This window comes from Meriones unguiculatus, chromosome 2 (genome assembly GCF_030254825.1).
Source record: "Meriones unguiculatus strain TT.TT164.6M chromosome 2, Bangor_MerUng_6.1, whole genome shotgun sequence".
NCBI classification, from domain to species: domain Eukaryota; kingdom Metazoa; phylum Chordata; class Mammalia; order Rodentia; family Muridae; genus Meriones; species Meriones unguiculatus.
Genome location: NC_083350.1, coordinates 126672092 through 126684435, shown reverse-complemented (window position 1 = coordinate 126684435; position 12344 = coordinate 126672092).

Genomic DNA, 12344 nt, shown 5'->3' with positions numbered 1-12344 from the left:
TAGTATCCTGACAGCTTCACCTCATGCAGAATGGCATGCAAAATCCTAAGGCTGGACTGCAAAGGGGCGGCTTCACCTGCCACCACCCTGCTTGAGCTTTTCGCTGTTTCCCTCCTTTTTCAGATGCGCTCCTGCCACACTGGCCACCTTTCCAGTCTTTGGACACAAACACGCTTCCTCTCCCGCCCCAACTCTTTCCTTCACTTTCAAAAGCTCTGCCCACATCATGGCAATTCTCAGATTCCATGTTCAAAGGAAAGACATCCATTCAAATCTTACCCCCCACTCCACCTGCATGCACACACACACACACACACACACACACACACACACACACGCACGCACGCACGCACGCAAGCCATACTTCTCTTAGGTTCTGTACCCTTGCTCCCCTTTGATCCTTAGAACTCACCACAGGCTGAGACAGACTGATGCCTCATCATTTGATGTAGACCCCTAACAAATACTTATCGAATCGTGAAAAGGAACTCATTGAAAGTTGGAGAGGAAGGTGAGAGCCAGCGTGTTCTAGGAATGTACTATATCAAGGATTGTCAACTACATTCCAGAGGGAAAGAAGCCAGAATCAGAGACCAATTGAAAGGCATCTACAACTTGGACCAGCTAAAAGATGTCTGCAGTGATAGTGGAGGAAGAAACCGGAGTCCTGTTCTGTGTCCTCTTAGATCTCTTCCTGCCCGTGTTTCCTAGATGATACCAGACTGTACTGGTTACTGGGTCCCTGGCACCTAGACAGAGACTTCCTGTTTGCCCACCATTGGGATGTTCCTTCCCTTTCCCCCATCACAGCTATATAACCATCCTACTCATCATTCTAGCAAGGCCTTCAAACCAAACCTCCTCAGAGTTTTTCTCTGGCCTTGTCCTCCTGTCTTTGAGCTCGGTGTGCTTGTGGCTTCTACCTCACAACTTAACATCATGCACACCATGCTGGTCAGTCGTTGTGTTCTGTGTCCTCCTGGTTTTTGTTTGGTCGGGTTTTTGTTTTTCTTTCCTGCAGTCCTGGGGATTGAACCCTCGGGTTTTCACACATGCTAGGCAAGCGGTCTGCCACTGAGCTACACCTCAGATGTGTTATTCTTTTCAACTTCTTAACAATTAAACTTATTTCTAAATCTTATGTACGTGCACTGTATTTAAATCATTTTTCCCTCCCTCTCCTCTCTCCAACCCTTCCTATGCCATCCCCCAGCCCTAATCCCTCTCAAGTTCATGGCCCCATTTTCTTTCACTATTATTGTTACAATATGAGTGAAATATATGAACAGATAAATATATATATATAAATATACAACCCGCTGGGTGCATTTAGTGTTGCTCATATATACATGTTTCCAGAGCTGATCATTTGATACTAAATAACCAATTAAGGGGTTTGTCCCTGTGGAAGGCTAATTCTCCCTCTCTCAACAGTTAATTGCCTGGAGCTCTTCAGCTAGGGTGGAGCATGTCAACGCAGATGGGAGAAATCTTATTGACTGTTTAAAGAAAGCATTCTAAATCTTCTCCCAGAACAACAGTGCCCCTACTGCACCCGGTCTTAGCACTTCACAGGGTTTATCATGACATAATCAAATACTGCGAGCGCTTTTTCAAAGATTTCAGTTCCTCACTAATTATTAGCTAATTAAGAGCCCAGACACCCTTGTTCAAGGTTCCAACTCTGGAGCTCGCAACAGCATATCAAGTATTTGATTACTGACGTCAGTGAATAAGAAGCTCAAGTCCCTAACACGGGGGATTATGCCTGCAACAAAAGCCACAGCACTTTGTACGCAAACCCACCACACCTGTGCCATTCATTCTCTTTGCCTTACATTTTCTAGAGTTTAGATTTTCATTTTAGAACTCAGAGAAGTACACTTTACTGTAATTGTGACAGCAAATTCCTACATAAGTTTTGCTGGAAGGTAATTTCTCATCCACCTGTTCGTATACAATTAGCAAGCATTCACTGTGCATCTACACCACAAGTCAGGTGGAACGGGAACCGAGAGTCTTTCCTCCACGGATAGTCACGGTCAAACACACAGGAAATCACTGTAAAAATGCAGGAGAGAGAAAAACTTATTACGGCAAATATGAATACAGAAAGCTCCAAAAGATTCCAGTGGGACCTTCTGAAGATAAACAGAAGCACAGTAGGTGACTACTCACGAGCTGCATAGAACAGCTTGAGAAGCGGACAAAGCCAGGCTTTGAATCTAGGTTCTCGGACTTGAAACCTTCAATGTAGGAGCATGCCCATACCGTGAGTCAGTTGTCCTAGGATTTTAAATTTGAAGACAATGCCTGACCTCCCCTTGGACCTCACCTTTACAACCCCTACACACAACACACAACATACACACACACACACACAGAGGATTGATTTGAACTGAAAACCTAGAAGCATTGTTCAATAATGAAAAAAAAATTGAGCCAACTATGGTATGACATTCTTGTGACCCCACTTTCTTTTTTTTTTTTTTTTTTTTTTTCAAGTTAGGAGGGTGTTTTTGCTTAGAAATGGAGGTCTTGCTAGATAGCTCAGGCCAGCCCTAACGTCACTAGGCTCAATCCTCCTGACTCAACCTCCCAAGTGCTAAGATTATACACATGTTCCATCAAGCCCAGGTCATCTCGTTTATCGCAGAGATTTTAACTGTTTTATATTATAAACTTGTCAAGATGAGGTTGGGGGGATTGTTTTGTTTTGGTTTTGCATTGGTTTGGTTCCTCTTTTTAATGGGCAGTGTTCTCAACATCTCCAGTGAGGGCATCTTTCACTTATGAGACTAAATGCCAGGAAAATTGAAGGCCTTTATTAAATGTGATACCAAAATAAATGGAATGTTTTTAAAGTTGATTTAAACCCTCATTAGACCAACATTAGTAATGGAAAAAAAAAATCTCAGAGTTCTTTCCATTGACTTACGTCTCTGATTTGTTTCTCAAATCATTTCTGATTTTCAGATTGATTCAGATGGGGACACACAGATAATTAGTTCATGCAAACAAGCATACTGGCTCGTGACTTAAAGAGAAACAAGATAGAAGAAGAAATGAGGCATGGCAACAGAAAATTATACAACTGAAGAAAGCGAAAGGCAGTCTCCACGCAGCTCAGCCTCAACAATTTCTAGTCTTAATCGAAACACATTTTCTCGAATCCCCATTGCTATAGCCTAACATCCTATATTCCCCTTTTCTTCCTCACTCTGCCCTGGAGAACATCCCCAGGCTGTCTCCAGCTAGTAGCCATGTTCATGGCACCTGTTTGTTAAAAGTTTAGACCTTCTGCAGAGAGATACTGGAAGAGGGAGGCGGTGCTCCAGGTTAACCTGTGTTTACTCTTGAAGAGACACTTCCATGTTGGGTCAGGAGCAGATCCAGTTCAGTCAGCATTTTGGTGGAGACACTCACTTCCTGTGTGGCCTTGGGTACAACCTAATACTGAAACTAACTCTGTGTGGGGACAAATGCAGATAAAACAAGTAACACTCACCCCATAGGACTGCCATTTGGATGAAAACAACTTTTTTTTTTTTTTTTCAAAGCTAGTGTCCTTAAAAAAGAGAGTTGGATCCAAGAACTAACAGCTACTAGATTCTTCCAGGAGCTTCTGTTCCTGGGTCTTCCTCTCTTAAGGATTTCTTTATTTGCTGTGATGAAGAACAATATTAATGAATCTTTCTTCTCCTGGTCATCACATTGTGTGTGTTTGTGTGTTTGTGTGTGTTCCTGTAGGTACACCTGTGTACAGGCATATCTGAATTTGTGTGCAAAGGCCGGAGATCAGCCTTGGGTGCTCTCAAGAGCTACCCACCTTATTTTTTGGTACACAGCCGATGTGCTTGGCACAAAGCCTGACAAGCTGAGCTCCTCACAGCCCACATAAAAGCTCAGTACAGTAGCCATGCATCTGTGATCCCAGCTCTCCTACAAAGAGAGCAGAGATGGGGACAGGAGACCCCATCTCCATGGAAACCCCGGGCCAGCTTGTTGGCGGAGTTTTTAAAAATTCTTTTATTTACATCTCTTATATCTCTGTCTCTCTACTCCACCCCAAGCCCTTCCAATACCCCAGCACCAGGTAGGAGAGAGAAAGGGTTAGAGAGGGGGTACACTTCTCTTTCTTAGGTGCTTCCTACTGGCTAGGGTCATGGGTTCCTTGGAGCCAGTCCAATCCTCGTTTCAGGAGATCTCCAACTTCTTGTCTCACTTTATCAACAGCAACCAGGAGCCACAGTAGGAAAGCAGGAGCAGCCTTGTTCTTTCGCAGAGCTCCTCCACACTCTCTGGACTCTGGCATTTATTCTCTCTCCAGAGTCCTCAGATTTAAACTATCTGCAGGTGGCAAAGAGCTCCTCTCAGAGCTTGAATGAGGCAAATAGTTTGCTGCTGTAGACCATCTGAATTAGTCCCACATCCCACACCTGGGATTTAAAAAAAAAACAAAACAAAAAAAAAAAAAAACAGGTTTATATCCACAGCACCAACCAGCCTTGCCTATGCAGTGGAGAACGAGTTTTACCAGGGTCACTTTGCAGAGTTGGGCTGGGACTCTATAACAGGTCCCTGGACCTTAGTACAGCTGATGCCATGATGGAAGTACCATCCATGCCTTGGAACCTGCACACCCAAAGCAACACCAGCCAAATGGAGAGCAAAGACCTAATCCATCAAAGGCCATAGTTCTGGGAAAATCCCTAGGTGTACTAACCTTATGTTTTGGCTTCTGTGGTTCCACTCTGGCTAACTGTTCTTGCTAACTGAGGTGTATCAACCCGGAACGTGGCTTCCATGCTTAAAAGCTCACTCTCAGAAAGGCTTAGGGCTACACTGGGATCCCGAACATCCAACGTAGTCACTGGCTGGCTAACAAAGACTGTCGATGGCTTAAACCCACGTTCAAGTGGTTTTCTCTTGTGGAAACCCCCGCAGCACTGCCAGGTCTCCTGTCCTGGGATTTCTTGGTTTTCTCCACCATCACAGGTCACTCAACAACAATTTGGATGCGCCGGCTTTGAATCAGCTTCTTGATCTATGCATACATCAAAAGGCATATGAAACAATACCTTTGGCTGGAGGAGGGTCGGGGTAGATCAACGGCAGAGATACTTTCCTAAATGCTGGTTCCACTGCCAACACTGAAAAAATAATAATACAATATATGCATGCCCTCAGACACTGTAGTTTTCATTACCATAGATCTATCAAGAATAAGTGTATTGGGGGCTGGAGAGATGGCTCAGTGGTTAAGAGCAGTGGCACTCTACTCTTCCAGAGGACCTGGGTTCAATTCCCAGCACCCACATGGCAGGTCACAACTGTCTGTAATTCCAGTTCCAGAGGCTGGAACACACAAAACACACATGCAGGCAAGACACCAATGCACATAAAATAAAAATAAATAATTTTTTAAAAAAGAATAAGCTTATGATGTAACATATAGTTTATAATGCCAGAAAGTTATAACTGGGGGAAAAAAACTAACAAAATAGGGCAAGGGGATAAATAGGAAGAGGCTCCATTGAAGAGAAAAGGCATGCTCTTAGCAAAAGCTCTGCTAAGGTTCACCTCTGCGTAGGCCAGGCTACCATGGAATCCCCTGTCTCCAGTGTGCTAAGTCAGAGAAGATATCTTTAAAAAAGATTCCATCTGATCAGAGGGACTGTGGAGGGCAAAAGGGACAGATGCCAGTTTAGGGAAGAGTAGGTCTTTGGTTGGTTGAGTTAGCTTATTAAAACGTCATCATTTTAATTATATGGATGCATGACGTGCATTGCCTACAAGTGCACGTGAGCTTTGTACTTTATTGTTACTATTAGTTATTGTATGAGCATAGATGGAAGTTTGTGTATATAATACATATGTGCATACAGCACATGTGAGCTTGCAAACGTTACTAGTATTTATGTATGAGTGTGTATAGACATGTATGCACGACGTGTACGCAAATACAGATACACATGAGTCCCTGAGGACCCACGGAGGTCAGCGGACAACTTTTTCACCAGAATGGATCTCAGACTGACAGACTCCTACTACAAGCACATAAAGCTGTGAGCTCTCTCTCCAACCTTTTTTTTTTTCAGACATGTAACTCATGCTATGCTCCGCTCCCCGCCCCCCCCAACCCTCCGTGTAGCAAAAGATGGTGTTGTTGACTTTTTAGATCCTCTTGCCTTGACCTCTCAATTGCTCGGATTACTGGGGCCTAACACCAAGCCTGGCAAAATTTAAACTTACCTACTAACTGCCAAGGTTTCGTAAACACCAGGCGTTGCTTTCCCACTGACCCACAACTCTGGTCCCATCAAGCATTAGTTTTCCTGCTCGCGATTAATTGCTAGCTGGACGAGACTTTGGGTAAAGCACAGTGTCTCAAAGAGAGCGCTCTGCGCCTCAGTTATCCTCTGTGACTCTTGCTGAAAGAGCAAGCGTGCAGAGATACATAATATTATTCAACCATGGAAACCTTTCCTTAGAAAGCGTCTCCGGGGATTAGCGAGGCACAGAACACTCTGGAAAATGCTGCACCACACCCTCATTCACGGGAGAGAGGAAACTGGGCTAGATGCTAGATCTCCCGGCTCTTGGTGAAGCCAAGGAAGGCTCTGTCAGGAGCACAAAACCCCTACCAGACAGCAAAAGACGAGCTGATTTACCCAGAGGCCAAAGCGCCACCAACCTTCATTTCTGCCAAATGGTCTTAGAGCCTCCTCAACTCTATTTCCCAGCTGCAGCTCTGGTGTTTTCTATGACTTTACCCTGGTTTTGCTGGCTCCAAGTTCTGCTGACCCTCTGACGGGTGAAGGATGGAGTGGGACGATCAGAGGATGGTAGCAACCAGGAGACATGGGGATTCTGTTGCCTGATATAGCTTAGAGGAGAGGCGTCTCTCCTCCCGCCTTGAGCAGGAATTGAGCTCAGGTTTTGTCGCACCTTCTCTGAATTCCAGCTGGTCTGGACAAGTATGGAGCAGCGTACTGTGGACACGTGGGGGAATCTGGAAGAAGACCCCTAAAGAAGGCTGCGCTGTGCGCATGCTGCCCTGGGAAGAACCCTGAAGCTTTCCGCAAGCTAAGGAGCCAGGAAATGAATGGGAAGCAGCTGGAGTGGGCTGGGCTGGGTCGGGCAGGCAGGGCAAGGGCCCAGAAGCAAGCTACAGGGAACAGCCAGTGGGCTGAACAGAAGTCAGCAGGGGTCAGCTGGGTCTATTAGACTAGAAGATAGGGTGAGAGGTAGAGGCAAGGTGAGCAGCTTGGTCACAAGGCGTCACTCTGAGGGCTTGGACAGAGTGGCAGGAGAGAAGTACCAAAAGGATTGTTTTGTGGCTTTTTTAAATCAATTGTATGAATAAAAGTTAATTCCTGGTGTGTGTGACTTTAAAATACATAAAATTTAAGTGATCAGGCTGAGGGTACAGATCAATGATAGACCATTTGCCTAACATAATCAGTGGGTTCCAGCTGGAAAGAAAAAAACAAAAACAAAACCTATCGCAATGTCTATTTTTCTTGTTCTTCTTGTTCTTGTTCTTGTTCTTGTTCTTCTTCTTCTTCTTCTTCTTCTTCCTCTTCTTCTTCTTCCTCCTCCTCCTCCTCCTCCCCCTCCTCCTCCTCCTCCTCCTCTTCTTCTTCCGGTTTTTCAATACAGTATTTCTCTGTGTTGCCCTGGCTGTCTAGACTCACTCTGTAGACCAAGCTGAACCTCCAACTAACAGTGATCCACCTGCCTCTCGAGTGCTGGAATTAAAGGCGTGTGCCACCCGGACAAGGCTAACCAGGCATTTCTTAGAGTGGTTATCTTCAGCTAGCATTGTTCTTTTGTTTCATAGAAGGCAAAACTGAGATTCAGAAGGTTTAGTACCCAACACCACCAGGCTAGTTAAAGATTGGTCTAGAATGCCGACCCATACGGGTCTCTCTGCTTTGAAAGTCAAACTCTATTTTTCCCCCTGTTGCATGTTATTATCGCATAGATTGCACCTTGGCATAATTATACAGTCAAGGAGCTGAAGTACTAAGAAACTGTTAAATTCCCTCCCACTACACCCATTCACCCACTGATGAATTGTTACAGTCATCCCGTAAAGCCTGCAGGCGTCTAGTTCCAGGTCTACAAACTTTATTTTTTGTGTTAAAGGAATTTATATAACGTATGGAAGCTTTTTTACGTTATTTGATTGGTTATTTTGGTTTGTGTTTGGCTTGATTTTGATTTGGGTTGGCTTGATTTAGTGTGGGGTTGGGTTTAGTGTACGGTTAGAATGAGTTGGGGTAGGTTGGTTTTGTCTTTGCGCCGGAGCCTCACACAAGCCAAGGATGCTGTTGAATCTCAAGCTCATTATGTAGTATAGGCTGACCTTGAACTCCTGGTCCCCTTGCCTCGGCCTCTTAGGTACTACGATTAGTAGGAGCACATGAATATGCTTTATATGATTTAATTAACTCTAGATTATTTGTACTGCCAAATTCAGCAGAAAAAAATGTAATTCTCCACCATTTAGAGAATAATGGCAAGAAAAAGTGTACATACCCTTTTGTACAATACAGATATAATTCTTTCAAGTCCTTTCCAACCACAGTCCACTGAATTTGTGGGATTTGTGAACATGGGGCTAGCTATGCTTTTTTTTTTTTTTAATCTCCTTTATCAGATGTTGGTGAGATCAATAAATAGCTATTTGGTACTTAAGGAAGCTAGAAAGCAAATGATGGAATTTTTTGTGTCTCATGACACAAATCTGGCCTAGTCCAGCTCCTCTAAAGTCATCCAGATACTAGAAACTCGGAGTGCTCATGAGAAGCAGCTGGGTCAGAGCCCCCTGCACAGAGCACCCATGACTCCCAGCATCCCTTGGTGCTCTCATTCTTCCCCTCTCTTCAAACTTCTCTTTCATTCTGAGGGTCCTTGCAGAAGTGTGAAAATGCAGTCAAGTGACCATCAAATTGCACATTGCAGGCCTGTGTGAAGTCAGTCCTCACCCACTTCACCACTTAGGCCAGCCTTTCTTCTGACCCCTCTAACATATCATCCCAGATACTAAACTGAAGAACAAAATTGTTTTCTAGATTGCCTAGAGTATCTCGTTTTTATTAACAAAAGGCATCTCTGAGGTGGTGGGAGGGGATAGCTAGGGCTATGGTTTCACTGGTAGAACTGTTTGCCTGGCATTTGTGGAGTCCTAGTTTTCAATCCCCAGTACTGCCAAAATTTATCTGTGAGCCAAGTATAGTGGCTCACATCTATAATCACAGCACTCAAGACAGACAATCATGAATTCAAGGCCAGCCTCTGATATTCAAAGAGATCAAGGCCAGCCTGGACTATTCAAATTCTGTTGAAAAAATATTCAAAAAAGCAAAATAATAATAATAATAATAGTCTCAACCTGGATACCAAAAGAAAGAAAGAGGTATGGGAAGAAGGGAGAGAAGAGAAAAACTTATGTGAAAAACACCAAAGAGGAAATACATTTAGTTATAGTTACACTGGTATAAAATGTATAGCACTGGGGCTGGAGATATGGCTCAGTGTTTAAGAGCACTCCCTGCTCTTCCAAATGAACCTGAGTTCAATTCCTAGCACCTACATGGCAGCTTACAACTGTCCATTTCCAAGGACACATTTGTACTAATGCACATAAAAAAATGTATAGTACCAATGGTCAGATCATACAAAGAATACAATATCATTTAAAAAAAAAAAAAAAAGGCCTCTCCGTTTTTTTTTAAACAGGCTCCATATTATGCCCATAAATTGAAAATACCTGATATTAGTTTTTTTAAAGAATATATCTACAGTTAAAGATACATTCAGAGAGAAAAGTCCTTCATTTACATTGAATTCAAAAAAAGTCAAAAGAATGCTTTCTGTAACTTAAAATTATTTTAACTCAATATTAAAGCTACTGCACTAAAAACAAAAAAAATCCTTTGTAGTAAGATGGCTTTTAGTTTGCGAGGCTTTGTAGCCATTCTCCCAATCATTCAAGATCAAGCACAAAGAGTGAAAAAGCCTCATCCCACTTGCACCAAAGACACACATTTCCTTTCTGTCTTGTTTCTACACACCTACCCCCAGGTGGGAATAAGACCACTACCACAATTTTTTGAGACAAATTTGAAGCAAGCTTTATTATATACTGGCCAGAATGATGGACATTGGCCATGCCCAAACCTGGGATTACCAAGAATACCATGAACTACATCAGTCCAGTGCTTATAAAGGCAAAACCCACAGGGCTATCTGCTTTCCACCTTTGTCCAGTTGGAGACAAGCATACAACTTGCATCCTGATGTACTTCCTGCCTATGGAACTCCCACCTATGTGCAATCAAGCACGTTCTGTGTAGTTTACAGAAGTGAAAACACATGGCTTGTTGACCTACAGGAACAACCCCTAGCATTCCAGGAAGTTATCTGTCCTTAGCCAAGTGGGGCTTACAAACTAGAGGCATTTCTGTTTTATAGATCTCTTTTTTGTTGTTGTTGTTGTTTGCTTGGTTTGATTTTTTTTTTTTTTTCAAAACAGGGTCTCTCTGTGTAGCCTTGGCTGTCCTGGACTCACTTTGTAGACGAGGCTGTCCTTGAACTCAGAGAGATCCACTTGAGTGCTGGGATTAAAGGTGAGTATGACCACATCTGACTGTTTTATAGATCTCTTAATCACAGTAGTTTAAACTAAAAACAAACCTTTAGCCCTTGTACCAGGAACCCAAACTGAGTTTTTCCTAGTTTGAGTCTGTGTAACCACCATCTCGGTCTGGGGTTAGGACTGTTGCAACTTAAAGACAGGAGTTTCTGACCAGTTTGTTCCCTACCAGGCATTCAACTCAAAGCTTCACATGACTTTTCCACTGCAAATTGTGTGTGTGGGGAGGGAGAAATATTTATTTATTTATTTATTTATTTATTTATTTATTTATATTATTTATATTGGATGTCGGCGTTGAGATCCAGTGAGTAGCAGGGTCAGAGTAGCCTGGGGCCACTAACAGGTATAAGACTGGACTCAGGGCTCAGAGCAGCACACTGCCATGGGCTCGAGAGAAAACAGGAAACAGCATTAGGAAAGCAATTCAGGAAGCAGGACGGGGGATAGCACCAACTTTTACTTACAGCTTACTATTTGGATGCTAACACAGCCTTTGCCAGAGGGAAAATATCTCTCCTGATGGGAAACTTTAGAATATTAACATGTTTAGGGACTGTGGTGGTTTGGGGAAAAAAAAATGGTCCACATAGGCGCACAGAGACTCATACTTAAGTGTGGCCATGCTAGAGTAAGTGTGGCCTTGCTGGAGGAAGTATTTCACTGGGAATGGGCTTTGAGATTTCAGTTGTTCAAGCAAGGCCTAGTGTGGCTCACTGTCTCTTCATTTATTTCATTTAGTTTATTTGTAGTTTTAGCTTCTCATCTAGTTAAAAGTAGAACACCTGCCTGGCAGTGGTGGTGCATATCCCAGCATTCAGGAGACAGAAGCAGGCAGATCTCTGAGTTTGGGCCAGCCTGGTCTACAGAATGAATTCTAGGACAGGCAGGGTTACACAAGAAACCCTTTGTCTAAAAAGCAAAACAAATAAATGGTATTACAAAAAAATACAAAAAGTATCTGTTACTATTCAGCAAAGTCCTGCTTTTTGCTGTCTCCCCACCCACCCATCCGTTACATTCACAGGATAGCTGCAGAACTTATTATGAAATGGCTATTCATAAGGATTCACTCATAGCCAGATGCATATTTCAGGTTGCAGAAAGTACCCCACCACCGGCACTGCACATGACTACAATTGGGAATGGGCACACACACCTAAGTATGTGGTCCATCTAAAATCCAAATTTTATGTCATTTATGAATATGGCTACTCCCACCCAAATCATGACCTCATACATGAGCCAAAAGTTAAATTTCTATTTTGAATTTCTTTTTTTGCCATCCAAATCTTCCTTTGGGGGGAGGGGGGGAGCTATGTCTAAGTTCTTGTGAAACTATTCTCTGAAAAAAATTTTAGTAAGTATGTAGTTGTCCTTGTCTAACCTGACAGGGTAAGCCCTGAAAACGAAGGAAGAGCTGAGGCTAGAGAGACGGCACTAAAGTTGTGTTTGCTGCTCTCTCAGAGGACACAGGTTCTGTTCCCAGCACCTAGGTTAAACACTAATAACCTCTTACAGCAGGAGGTAAGGAGATTCAACACCCTCTTCTGGCTTCTTCTGGGGACTCAAATGTGGCATACACTCAGAGACGCACGCAAATAAAAATAAAGCTTTAAAAAAAATCTGAAAAAGGAGAGGAAGAGAAGAAAGAGGAGGAGGGGGAAGAGACGGCCAT